Raw genomic sequence first — 15,403 nt, 5'->3', positions numbered from 1 at the left:
GTAGAAGAAAAATAAGAATTAAGAAGCCTAACAGAATACACCATAGCTGAATAACCGCAATGTAAAATAAATCTGTTGTATTTAATTTCCACAACAGCAGCACTATTTCATACCAGTGTCACAGAAAAACAAATGAGATTCTGTAAGTCAGAGCATATACATGCTCCTGAGAGAATCAAATTTAAATCTTGGATGATCATAGATAGATGAACAGGAAAAATACTACTAGCCTGTTGGGAACATACTGGAAGTCAGACATAAATAATTCATGTATTCCTGTACCTAATATCACTGCTGAAATTCTACTTGGAGTTTGAACACACACACACACACACACACACACACACACACAAACACACACAAACACACAGAGAACTGTCTTTCTAAGATTATCTGAAAACTTCACCTCTGTTTTTATGGAGGAAAAGAAAAAAAAAAAAGCTATGCATCCAAACAAAAACATCTTATCCCCACTATTGGGCTTTGGGTACCCAGGCAGCAGCAGGGGGCTACAGGGCCGCTGCATGAGGGGAGGCTGGGGCTGCCCCATGCTGGACCCAGCCTGTTCTGGCTAGCTCCAATGGCCCCACCTGATCAAGGCCAGCGGAAGCATATTCTGATTTTTGTCTCTCACCATCCTACTCTTATTTGACAATACATTAAATTCATTTTCCCCAAGCCAAATCTGTTTTGCTTATGACGGTAATTGGTAAGATCTCTCCACCATGGAGGTGACATCACTGGCTTTTCCATCTAATTTCCTGTTGAGGAAGGGGATTGAGACAGTGACTGGGTGGTGGCCTAGCTGCCACCCAAAATCAACCTACCACACCCCACATACTCTTTTTGACTTGAGCAAGAAAATTAGACAGTAAAATTGATTAAATTCCACAAGAAACACTAAGTCCCGCACCAAGGGAGGAACAACGCCAGGTACTTGGTGAGGGCCACCTAGCTAGAAAGAAGTTGTGCAGAAGAAGACCTAGGAGTCCTGGTGGACACCAAGTTGAACATGAGTCTGCAATGTGTCCTTGCTGCTACACTAGCTAACAGTATTCCAGTCAAAGTATCCCCAGCAGGTCAAGAGGCATGATCCTTCCTCTCAGCAATGGTGAGGCTGCACCTAGAGTGTCCAGTTCTGGGCTTCCAGTACGAGACCTAGACATACTGGAAAGAGTCCAACGAATGCTACCAAGATAGTCAAGAGACTGGAGCACCTCTTCTTTGAGGAGAGGCTAGGAGAGTTGGGACTATTTAGCCTGGAGAAGAGGAGAGCTTAACATAAGCACCTGAAGGGAGGGTGCAGAAAAGGATGGGGCCAGACACTTCAGTGGTGCCCAGTAATAGGACAAGAGGCCATGGGCACAAACTGGAACACAAGAGGTGCCATCTGAACACCAAGAAGCACATCATTACTTTGTGGGTGATGGAGCACTGGAAAAGGTTGTCCAGAGAGTCTACGGAGTCTCAGAGATCTTCAAAAGCCAGATGGACATGGTGTTGGGCAACCTGCTCTGGGTGTCCCTGTCTGAGCAGTGGGGTTGGACCAGATGACCCTCAGAGGTCTCTTTCAGACTTAAACATCCTGAGATTCTGTGATTATTATTTATTTATTATTTATTGATCTTGTGACAGCATGGTTTCCTGGACTCATGGAAACAATCTACAAGAATATAACCTGCAATCAACAGCTACAATTGTGACCATCTCATGACCTAACGACAGCTGTATAAAATGTCAGCAGGTTAATATCCCCATTAAATCACTATTAAGTACAGTGATGGAGAGCATAAAAAATTAAAAACGGACTGAGCAAAATAAGAAGTAGAAGTAAACAACAACTATGGTAAAACAGATAATCATCAAAAAAATAGCACCAAGGTATGTCATTGAATTCCACTATATTGTCTGGAATACAGATAGAAAAATACTGCTCATTGTGTAACTGAATCAGACAAACTACCCATCTTACATAGATATATTAGTTGCTTTAACTCCCCCATCACAGTAACTTCAGCAACACTTCACTCTGCAGTATCTACCCACTACATTTCCATAACCTGTAACTAAATGCCAAGGAATCCATCTCCTTTAGGATAGCAACTGATTTCAACTTTTTTTTTTTCCTAAATTACTTTTTCAAAATTGAATAAATTCAGCCAGCAGAGTTAAAAATCTTTCTAAAATCTACCTTCTACATACACATGAAAAGAGAGGTTTCAGTAACTTTTAAATACTTATTCAAACTAAGCACTGAATATAAATTTCAAAATTATTTTTTAATTATTTCTCTTGTATTTCTTTTAAACATCTGTAACAGCTTTTTCCAGTGAGTTTTTAAGATTCTTCTGGGACACAGTTCTTGGGCTGGTAGTAGCCCTTTCTCAGTCATATGAAATTCTATTAAAAAATAAATGAGGAGATGGTTTGTGCATCTAAGTCCTTTCTTATGTTTGCGTCATGGAAATTTTAGCAATGTGGAAAAAAATTGAAACAACTTTTTTTTTTTTTTTTTTTTTTTTATGACTGGGCTCCACAAATGCCCAGTAGCAATAGTAACATAACGTTTTGAACTGGAAGATGAAAGATCGCAAGACCAGATTCCTTCTGTGACCCTTGGGATGACAATGGATGGTAGATGGTGGACACCATTCCTCATAGAAGGGTTTCACACCTCAGAGGTTATACACCCAACTTTGCACGCTCCAAGGTCAAATTGCAAAAGCCTGTTCAGGCTGAACTCAGGCACAGAGTACACACAGGTACATAGACATATTTGTATAGGTATAAATAGGTACATAGGTATATTTGATAGTATAAATAAAACCTTAGGTAAAACAAAAAAATATTTATTCTATTTATTAATGCTCATGGAAATGTCACTGTCAGATCTATGGTTTCATTTAAAAGCTTAATCTTATACATGTACTTATATGCAATTTTTAATCATACCGGGCATGGATTTGCTAAATAGGGAACTCATTGGGAGCAACCATGAAGACATTGCTCGTAAAAGCACTTAGGTGACATAGTTCACTGCTGACATGCTGTCACTCTGTCGGGTGGTGTAGCTACATCTACCTTTCAGTGATCTTATTCTCCTCCTTCACAACAGAAATACTATGCTGCAATCAGCACATCCATGTAGAATACTGAAAGAAACACCCTAGAACTGAAAAGGCAGTATAATAATTTGTGAACTGATCTCTTAATTCCTTTTCCAACTTAAACTGAATTGTTTTAATAGGTTCATGTTGTTTTGTGAACTATGTTTAAAGAAGCGATTCTTGTTTAAAGAAGATATATTTTAAAATATTAGACTGACATTCCTTTAAAAGCCACTTTCTTAATCTTGTTTCCATAATCTACTGTTACATCACCCTTCTGTGGGTACAAAGTACAGATACATTTAAAAAAAAGCTCCAGTGTTGGGAAATCCATGGTAAAAGCCAAATTACCCACTACACTGGCAACTGCATCAAATCAGTGGAATAAGAAAATCTAAAATACGTTTCCTTAATTAAAAGGTATTGCAGTAAGGAATACGTACTCCCCAGTGAGTTTTCCCTGTATGGTGAATCATTAATCAGTATGAGTATTCATTATAAAAGTGTAAGTCATGCTGTCTTACTGCACAGCAATCAAATTTGGCTCAAAGAAGTGATCTGGAGAACCATAAATGACACTGAAGTAGCCTTGGATAAGAACCAATCACTTACAAGAATCCAATATCTAGTTATGCATCTAGAAATAATTTTTGCTTCCTTTCCTCTACCAGGAATATACTGTATACAGAGATTACAGTGTGACTACCATTTAATAATATGCATTTATATTATTCCTATAAAAGTTTGCCTTTTTTTCCTATTGTTTCAAAATTATGGGGATTTACCATAAAATGAAAACATTTGAATACTTTTATTTTACCTAAAAAGTGTATGTTTATGGCTATACTTCAATTTAGTGTTTATAATTTCAGTGACTCACATCAAGATTTCAGAAGCAAAGACTAATGCCGATCCTGTTGCTAGCTGATTTTAATTAAAAACAAATATATTAAATACTTCAATGTTCTTCAACACAATAATTGCATGATTGCAATAGGAAACCTCTATTTCTCTCTGCGTGAATGAACAACAGATGTTGTGTGTAAACTTACCATTGTGAAAAGCTCTGACACACTAGGTTTCAACAACTATAGTAAACAAAAGAAGCAACAAGTTTGGAACTGTATCAATGAACATGAAAACAACCCACTTTCACGGCATTCACTGAGGCATCCTGACAAGGAAAGAATTCAATGGATATAAATTAGGAGCCAGAACAACACAATAAAATAGCCCTGACAGTTCTTGCAGATTATTACCTATATATAATTAATCAAAATTCATACATCAAAAGTCTTGTTTGGTGCAGATATAGAAAAAAAATACACAAAATAATCATTTCCAATATTATAACTTGTTAAGCCAATTCAAACATTTGAGACTTAGTTTAGTCTAGTTATTACATACACATGACTATTAGACTAACCAGGATGTTTTCAGTAAGTTTTCAGAATAAAATCCCAACTGGAGGAGATAGAAAGTGGCACTGCTTGAGAATTCAGACATGCAAGGAATCAACATCATCAGAGAGATCACCCTCTTGCACTCCTTTGGTAATGTCAAACTACAGAGGTGATGGAAGACTGAGACAGCACTGGCTCTAGGCAGCAGAATATGTTATCTACTAACACTGCAACAAACTTTTCAGTATTGTGGTTCAAATACTTGTTGTCACATAATATGTGTAATGAAACTGAATCCTTTATCTGTGTGGTAGGGAAACAGGAAGCACGTAAAGACACGCCTTTCCTTCTTCTGCACACAGAGTCAGTGAAACTGTAGATTTCTTTTACCGAGGGCTCATTTTGCCCTATCTTTGCTGACAGTTTGATACAATTTGTGCCTGGGCAAGTGTTCTTAAAAATAGGTTGATAATCTCTTGAGTCCACGAATCAAGGGGAAGATAAGAAAATCTTCCAGACCCTGTCAAATACCTCAAAGAAGAAAATTTCTTCTGATTGCTTAAGTAGTTATCACAACATCCTAAAGCATGTATCTGCTGTGTTGAAATTACTAGATGGGAAAACAGATTAGTTAAAGGAGACATAATATCTTAAAGACCTTTGTAAAGGCTTAAGCTCAACGAGGGGCCAGGGATATGAGGGATCAAGTCAGCACTCTTCCTATGCTAGCTAGCCCATCACAGGGGCTTTCCAAAAAGCAGAGACTCCATTCTCTAAGATTTTTTGCTTACAACAATTTGAATTTCAAGTACTCTGAATTACTATTCAGCCTTCCTCCTTAAAATCAAACAAAAACTCCTAAAACATGCCCAGTGATTATAGCAGAATAACTTGAAAGAACTGAAAGAAGTACATGAGAGAAAAGCCTTAGCATTTAGCCCAGAGCACTTTGGAAAAAAAAAAAAAAGAAAAAAAAAAAAAAGAGAAAGATGTCCAATTGTACATCATTTTTTTTTTTTATTTTTTTTTTAAACTTGAGTAAGCACCAGTGCTGGTTATGTGAAGATTTAAAGACCAGACTCAACCCATGAAGACAAAGTACTCTGTCAGTTAACTGTTCCCAACCCCCGTCTCTACCAATATATCATTGCAACTAAGTGATTAATTAGGACAGATAAAACACAAGCTGGCTTGAAGTATGTTCCCACATCACTGGTATTGAAACCACCTACTTAATCTGTAAGAATTTTCCCTTTCCAGTTAGCATACACCATTTGAGACCTGAAAGACCTCCTAAAATTCTTACGAAAATATTTCACAGTTGGAGTCAGCAACATGATCACAAAGAAAAACAGACATAAAAATTCATACTGCTGCCAACATTCTACAGGCCTCAGCATGAGGATATACAATAATTGATTTCAGTTTTGCTGAAAAGTCTATTCATAAATCAAACAAAATTGTTTTATTTGTGGAACCCCGTAAGAGGATATTGTTTGCTGGTGTTACCGAGGGAACAACAGTTCTTATTTTAGTGACAATGCCAATATCCTCAAGCATTCAAAACAAAACACAACTACAAACAAATGTTAGAAACACTCCTATAGCAAATTCTTAAAATTTTGTATGACCTAGACATCATAATAGAAGATAATACTAACAAAGTATGGAATTTTTACTTTGTATTTCTTCAGTCAACATTTTTATTCACAGGTCACCCCAATCGGTAAGTTGGAAATAAATTGGAAATTTATTGGAAATTTCAAGTTGGAAATTAGAAATTTCTCCTCAGATAGAGTGGTTATGCATTGGAATGGTTTGCGCAGGGAGGTGGTGGAGTCACCATCCCTGGGGGCGTTTAAGGAAAGGTTGGACATGGTGCTTAGGGACATGGTTTAGTGGGTGACATTGGTAGTAGGGCGATGGTTGGACCAGATGATCTTGGAGGTGTTTTCCAGCTTTAATGATTCTATGATTCTAAGTGACACCTGGTACTTGGTCTGGTTGGGATAGAGTTTATTTTCTTCAGAGCAGCTCATATGGTGATGTTATGTTTTAGGTTTGTGACAAAAACACTGTTTTAGCTCCTGCTGAACTGTGCTTACACAGCTTCTAGACCTCTTTGTTTGTCACACTACCCCCCAAAGCAGGGAGGCTAAGGGTGGGCAAGAGGGCTGGTGGAGGATGCACCTGGGACAGCTGACATGAACTGATCAAAGGTATATACCTTACTGTATAATAGCATCCACAGCAATAAAACTGGAGGAAGTTTCTCCAAAGCAGCTGTTGCTTGGGGACTGGCTGGTGGTGAGTGATTGCTTCTGCATCACTTGTTTTTCTTTCTTTCATTTATTAAACTGTCTTGATCCACTTGTTTTTCTTCTCACTTTCAACCATCTGATTCTCTCCCCCATCCCACTGGTGGTGGTGGTGAGCAACTGACTGAGTGAGGGCTTAGCTGCCAGCTGGGATCAGTCCTCCGCACACCATTAGTAATTCCCCCCAGCATCACCAGCAGTAATGAGAGAAAAACATATTTCCTAGTTCAAGAGATGGGGTCAGTGGAAGCAACACCTGAGGGCACATTTATTACAAAGAACGGAAATAGCAAGGCAAGAGCACAGCTCTTTAAGTCTAAGGCAAGTCATTCACTAAGGTTTTGTGCCAAAATAGACTGTTTACTACACCTACTTAAATTTAAATTGCAAGCTGATTCATGCTGACTACTCTTAATGTTTCCCATGGCTTTGAACCTGAAGTAGGATAGACAGTTCTGTTACTGGTGTAATCTCAGGACTAATCTACTTCTGCACTAATTCCTCCAGTTAAGGAGCTTACTTATATATATCATACTAAATTGCACATATCCTCTTTACCTCATCACGTCTCAGTCTTTTATAAGAGCCAGAGAGCAGAATGCGTACTTCCAGGCCCCATACAGCATTGTGCGGTGCATCTCTGGATGATCCTTCAGAGACACAAATGACATCTAGCAGCCAGGACTGCACTAGGGAACCGGTGCCACAGTCCCTCTGGGACTCCTTTCACAGCTGCATCCCCTAAACAGAGAGCTGCTGAAAGAGCACAAAGTATCCTCACTCACATAATACATGCTGAACTAGCAACTTATTGGGGTAGGGAAGCCTTCTCTTTTAGATGGCTGGATCTACCTCCCCGTGCCTAAGATGAGCACAACAATCAAACAGTTCCTTAGTATTTTCCTGAAGAGCCAAGGTGTGTCTGCAGGGCAAGTGACTGCTTTGATTTTCTCTCCCCACACACAGTATCTTGCTGTCAAGATACTGGTAGAGCTGTCTGGTGGTCTGGCAGTCCTGAGCAGTATTCCTGATGGGAGCTGTGGCTGGTCGTTTGCTCTCTTCTTTTTAGATGGACAGCAAAACTTGCATCAGATTCCTCCCTCAGGTTACCAGAGCTTTTCACCATGCAAATTAGAGGGAAAGAGCTTTCTAAAAGAGGTTACTGCAGGACCTATGACACTTAGCACATTACCCAGGGGAGATACTACACACACCACACACTTAGACTTCTCTGAAGATCTGTGAATGTCGTGCATTGTCTGTTTGACATACCTTCCTGAACCTTTCCTTTCAAGCTTGTAATTACACACCACTCTTGTTTTCTCACACTATTCCTCCTGAAGCTGGTTTGATCCCAGCTTCATCCATTCTCTCACAGACTTTCCAATCTGTTCCCCACCTCCTTGCTTCTGTTTAACAAAATAACGGATTCTGAGATCATTTTAACACATGAAGCTGGTATGTTTTACCCTGCTTCCTCCCCATAAGTGCTTCATTTTACGTTAATCCACATAAATTTTCATCATGCAAGAGCTCGGCTTTGCAAGATCCTTCTGCAGTTTTTCCCACTTTTTTTTTTTTTTTTTTTTTTAAATCTTGAATAGTTTATCATTTTCACAAAACTATGTCCTTTCACTATTCACTTCCTTTTCCAAGCCATTTATGGATGTGTTGAACAACACACACCCACTACTGGATGTCACTTTGGTGAGCTATCTCTACAGTGAAAACTCACCACTTCCAAATATTGTCTCTTTCTTATATTTTAAACAGCTTTTCACGTAAGAGCTTTCCCCTTATCTGATCATGACTTAGATTCTTTAAGAGCTCTAGGAAAGTGACATTATTAAAATCTTTAGGAAAATCCAGTAAATACCAACCAGAAAACACAGGCAATTTTGAGGAACTCCAGCAAAATTATGATGAATGTTTTCCCTTTCACGAGAGCTAGGCTTCACAGAACTTCATTTTTATTTATCCACTAATTATTATATTTTACATAATTTCAACAAATTGCCTAACATTGACTTGTGGTCTCTAGCTCATGAACATCCCTGACAGCCCTTTGAAATCTCTCCAGTGTGACTGGGCACTTTCAAATCCTCTAGCACTCATAGGGGAGGTTACACAGCACCACCCTTATAGATTCAGGGATTTGATTCTTGAGTTACCTTAGAACTCTTAAGTGAACATCACCTTATCCTGGCATTTTATCCCTGTTCATTTTGGTTTCTGGCTTCAAAGCCTCGTTACAATATTTTGAAATCCCAGACATCCCCACAAAGAATGGTTTCAACATGGAGAGTTCCTCAAAAACCTTAGTTTTTCTTCACTATCTGTAGCAGTTAACATGACTTACTCCTAGACGGATAGCTCTTAGCATAAGCCTGTAAGTGTTAACCAACTCTTTGCTGTGGCAGAAGCAGATGAAATATAGTCAACCACCTGTTCCAAAAAACAAAATAGGTTTTATGTGCTAAAGAAAACAGATAATCAACCTGTTGATTATCAGAAAGTGCGAACACATCCAGAAGCATCTGGAACAAGCAGATCGTGAGCAACAACAAATCACAATTTGAAATGACAAACCATCAATAAGGTATTCCCTGACCAATCCTACAACAAAGGATACTTAATACTATGAGTAACAAAAGCACCAAAGAGGCAGAGAGGAGAACCCCATGGCAGGGCACCAGAATCTCACAGAAGAGGGAAAACTTCTAAATTTTTAAAATTCCATAGATGTGTGACAAAAGCTTTTCGCATCCAAATCCATTTAGCCTCCATACTGTGATCTGGTCTTAAATGGCAATGATCTCTAACTGTCCTATTAACTATTAGCCCCTACACACCCACTGCCAAGCTTTTCGCTCCAGATATTAAGAAGTTTTCATTACTTTTTAATACCTTTTGTTATCTCTTAAACTTTTTATAATTAGGTTATTATAGTTTTATATTTATTCTGCCAAAGTGCAAAATCCTTCCTATTTCTTACATTGGAACTCCATCTCAATACGTGGTTTTGCTGGATACCCATACCAGCTCTCTTTTTGCTTTTTTTGTTGTATCCAGTTTTTCATCACTCAAAAACTGTGTTCTTCAAGTGATCTCTATGCCTCCTTCAAATAATTAGTCTTTTAACTGACCACTTTTAGCTTTCTTGAGAATTGTTCTTTTCACATGTTCCTTGGATTGAGCTCAGTGTGGTAGATACTTTGCCAATTTCATCTTTGGTGGAAAAAATAGAATACAACAGGTGGGCTAGCATTTACTTTCCTAATGATGGGTTTTAATTGTACATATTTTTAAAGCTGAGTGTTTTAGTGTTCCCAAAATTCTGCCTATAAAATCATAGCTGTACTGCTCCTTTGCAGTATGCTGTACTTGGTATAGTAGGTCCACTTCTCTTCCTCTCTCACTAAATCAACAGGTTAATAGTCACATTTCAGTAGCGGTGCGTGAAGACATTTTAGTTGAAGCCTATGAGAAAAATAAAATTTCCTTTTATTACCAAAAAAAAAAATACAACTTCTAGGTCAGATGACACCTGAAATGTCTATATGTAAACAACGGTATGTATAATGCTATGAAATTTGAGACAAGACAAAGTAACATGTTATCTGCACAATTATGTTTTAGAATATACATGGACTTGGAACCCATGCCACAGTTTTGTGTGAATAACTGATCATAAAACTATAACACCTAAAATAGTAGCAAGATGAGGGAGGGAAATGTACAGCTGAATTGTCAAGTTTACGGAAGGACAAAGAATAAAATAATGTCTCAGCTAAATAAACATGAAAAAAAAATACTTTTCCCACTACCAAAAAAAAAAAACCAACAAAGAATACACAATCAATATGATTCATGAGGATCATACTAGTTTTTCCAGAGAATTCAATAGCATTCCTGTGATTGTGTGCATCTAAGATGTCAGAATACTTTCCCTAAGTAATTTACGTGATCCACCTCATCATTTTACAGTGTAAGAAGTATTATCCAATATTCCTAAGAAAAGAAAATAACACTTTTGGGTGCAGACACAAAAAGGACAAGTATTCTAATTTTTTTTCCCCCCTAAACTGCATACAGAGAAATATTGTGTGTGTTCCTGAGCACGGAACCTGGATTTTCATTTAAATAAACGCTGAAAGAAATTGTTTCTGACATATCAACTATTAACACGAATTGAAAACACCATTTAAAAAAGCCTGAAAAAATACAAAACCATCTCTGCCTGACATAAAGCAGAGGTAGAAATCCTCATTTTAGTACATGTTTTTTTGCAAAGTCTACTTTACATACACAAAATGAGCTTGAAAGTTCAGATTCAACTCAAGTACACTTAAAACAACAAATAACAATAATCATGAGTGTGTGATGACAACTTCTTTAAATGTGGTTTGTTGAAAACTTACAGCAAGATTTTGTGGCATTAGCTGAGCAATTCACAGTAAAGTACATAAAGTACAGGGTTATATGTCTGCTTGTACATTGTGTCCTGTGATTTAGAGAGAGTCAAAAAAAATTGAAATGACTGCTATCTGAAATTATTAATCCCTTCACATAGTTGCTCAACCAAGCACAGTGTTCTTATATGGTATGTATCTTCTATTTTGGTTTCTTTCTAGCCAAAACGATATCCAGGATATAAGTAATTGATGAAAAAGGATAAAAATGCGTACATTTAAGACTGCAATTATTCTAATAGTTTCAGTCTTCAGTCTGTCACACTAAAAGGGTATCAATTTACAGTGTATCTTTAAATATATATAAGTATCTTTAAACATATATGTTGAGCACATTCTTAAAATATATCAGCTAGGAATACGTCACTTGCAAGACTTAGACTGGCTGTGTTATGCCTTTCCTCTTCCTGTTTTCAATACATCAAGACAGTTACATTAAATGATAGCAAAAATCAATGGGAAAAAATACAGACAAACATAAACCTTTGCGTAACTCCCTCAGAGCCAAAGTGTTTTGTTTGTTTGTTTGTTTTTTGTTTTTATTGCTGCCTTCCTTCACCAACAGGTTGGAATTTCTCATCCTTGTGTCTTGATCCTCCCAGATTAGGGACCTCAAAGTTTTGTTAATTTAACAAATGCATTGATCTGGTATGTATAAAATAAAATCTTATGTATATTACAATATTTAGAAATACTACAAAGTGTACACAAAACCAAGAAGTGGAACACAGCATATAGCATCCCAAATAGTGACAGGGACTCAGGTGCACGCAGGCTCTAAGTGTGAGGGTTTCAGACTGACAGTCTGAATTGCATTTCTGAATAATGTGAATCATGACATGCTTATCCACAGCCATTTTGCCTAGAAAACCCACAAGCTAAATGTCTCCAATTGATCTCTCACTTGGAATCAACAGACTAATTTGGTGATTTTTAAAACACTTAAGTGCCATAGCAACTCCTGTAAATGAATGGTCCCACAGCATTATCTGAACCCCAACAAATTTCTTACTTCAATGTCAGTGTTGCCTGAAAAGACACAAACTTTTCTAAAAAGAAGACACGGGACTCTATTCACAGTAACAATAAACAATTTAACTAGTATAGCAACATTTCATTAGCCTTTAATAATGATTACTTCTTTATTGCACCTACAAGTATCCCAAGGCAAGTGAATTTGTAGTAATTTCCTTAAAAAGACTAGAACCAGAGCCTGCTTTTACAATATTGCATCAGCACTGTCTTCTCTTAATGGCCTGTTTTCTTTGACAGGACTTACCAAGGATGTTTACTGATTACCATATGTCAGTACAGAATCTGATTCTTAAACCAGACTCATAATAAAAAGGTACACTAAGGTATCAGAAACAATAATGAAGCAGTCATAGCAACAAGGCATAGGAAACAACTCAGCTCTCCCCTCAGTAAGTTAGGTTTAAACCAGATGGTTGCACAGAAGTGAAAACTGCCCTAGAATCAGCCCTAGAATTTTACTATTCAGTGTTATATCTGTTTTGCTACATCAAATATATCAGCAATAACAGAAAATGAATCAATGTTTAGTTCAGTACATATTCTCTAGCACCTACTTCTTCCATTTATTGTAAGCCTTATAATCTTACAAAAGTACTTTATGTTTTCCTTCTGTTTCTTTGACTGACTACTTCTCTACTAGTCTATCCCAGTCTCCATGCAGATCCACTTATTTTAACTGTTAGCTCTTATTATAATCTGAAAAGAAGTATCATCCAAGTTTTCAACAGAATCAATGCCAAATTAATGCAACGATTAAATACTGAAAATTGCCTTGCTGTCTGCTGTTGCATGTAATACAGGTTAAACTAGAGCAGTATAACAATGCTGACCTCTGTTTTCATTTGTGAGGTTGATGTAAGATGCCAGAGTTCCTTTGGACCATCAACTTGCTGGAACAGTAGCAACATCCACCCCAAGCAATATATTTCACTGCACATGCGAAGTCATACACACACAATTGCTTTCAGTTATACGTGTTTACCAGTGTCTGTGCTGGCTGCCTACATTGCCTAGTTTTAACCAGCTACATGTACATTTATTTACAGGATATTACTGTATCTATAGAATCTAAATTGTACGTATGATTTTATTTACAAGCTCATCCTGTGAAATTACACATCACGGCAGATAATCCAGTTTCTCCATCTTAGAAGCTTGCACAAGTTAAGCCCACATTGTATTTAGGCATGCACTGCTGGAGATGTAGCAAAAGACCCTGGGGATGAGGCCAAGAACATGGGAGGGAGCCAAGAAGGCAGCTGCCGCTCCCCCCAGTGCCACCTCTCCCCTTCCCACCCCTCCAACAAGGTAAGAAGGCCCGCATCCCAAACCAGGGCCAGCACAGAAGGGAAAGGTGTGCAGTGCAGACCTGAGATGTCGCAGCTTCCAGGAAAGCAGCAGCAGGGAGTCAAGCCTGCTGAGAATAGTTTTTAAACAGCTTTGGTGGAATCCACTTATTTCACAAATATAAAGCTGCTAAGGAAGTTTCACAATTTTCTTTCTAGCTTTCCCTTGTACTTACAGGCAGAGCCAGCAGTGCTTAACACTTCTCAGTTTAAGATCCTATTTTGAGCCACTTACACTTTTTACAAGCTAACTGTTTGGGCTGAAACACTCCATCCAAGCAGCTGTGTCATAATTAAGCCCCCCTCTTCCCCTCAGTCTTAAAACAGTTCAGGCATTTCCAAGAATTATATTTCTGGAAAGTATCTTTTTCTGTTTGCATTTATATATATATACACACACATACATGTATATATGAAGTCTCTTTCTCTCAAAAAAGTGGAAGCCTTGGAAATGTTTATATTCTACAAGGCATAGCAACAAATTTTTATTTGTATTATAAGGAGCATCTAGAGCCTTCAACTGCAACTGAAGATCCACTGCTCTAAGGACTGCAAAAAATAAGAGAAGACATTGCTCAGCCCTGGAAAGTTTGTAGCCTAGATGGGTAAAACAAAGAATGGCAGGGAAAACGTATGCAGAGAAAGTGATCTGTTAAAGATTAGGATAAGGATATTGCAGATTGATAATACTGCTCAGGAAAAAAGGCCAAATGTGAATTCCAGTCTAGCCCTATGACCCCTAGACTCTGCTGTTGCCTCTCCTAGAGAAAGCCTCACAGAGGAAGCTCTTAGCCTATGTTAGACACAGCCTGAGATGTGCTCTCAAGTAGAGTCCTGAGGGGAAAGCAGTGCAAGAGTCCAGTCCCACTACTCTGGAAGAAGGGTGCATTAAAAAAAAAAAGAAGGATGGTGTGTCCTACAGAGCTGCTTACTCTGTAGCTTATCAGTTTACCACAACTGTGCATCATCCCTCAGTACTTGATTAAGATTGATAATGTAGCCTTTGTGAATCAGGAATCTTTGAGACATATAAATGAGAACAGTGATAGAAAACGCATGAAGAATAGAAATCGTATGCACTCATTCTTCACATGCTAAACAGAAAGGAAGACTAGCAGACACGGCACTAAAATTGGTAAACATTTAAGAGATTAAAGATTTGTCTAGAACTCTCTATTTCCATACTACATAATCTTACCCTGCCTTACTAAGTCCTCCTATCATTCAATTTACTGAAATATTCTTTGCTTTTCCCTCCTCAATTCTACATGTGGTAGGGTATTTACATGCATGCATATATTGTACATACTTACAAATAAGATCACATGTTTTACCCTTGTATCTTCCATGCACACACATAATATATAATATATTACAATGTCCAAGACATAGAGAACTGTCATGGAACTGTAAGTAGCTATAAGCAAGCCCATAAATAGAGCAGAATATCAATAAAAGGAAAATTGATGGCTAATTTAGTCTTTTAGAGATATTCCAAGGTAAAAGTATTATAAAAACAAAATACACAATTATAAGATACTGAGATACATTACAGAAACTCAGACCTTGCTACTGAATTCCATACTCTCAAATAAGCAAGCACAAAATTTAATGTGATTATTTTCTGACTACAAAATAAATTATTCAAAAATGTTATGAATAAATTGTTTGTTACTATGAAGAGACTTGCAGCTGGTTAGTCCAAACATGCACAAAATAAAT

Source organism: Netta rufina, assembly GCF_964035555.1.
Source record: "Netta rufina genome assembly, chromosome: 2".
Taxonomy (NCBI): Eukaryota; Metazoa; Chordata; class Aves; order Anseriformes; family Anatidae; genus Netta; species Netta rufina.
Note: the sequence above shows the minus strand (reverse complement) of the source record.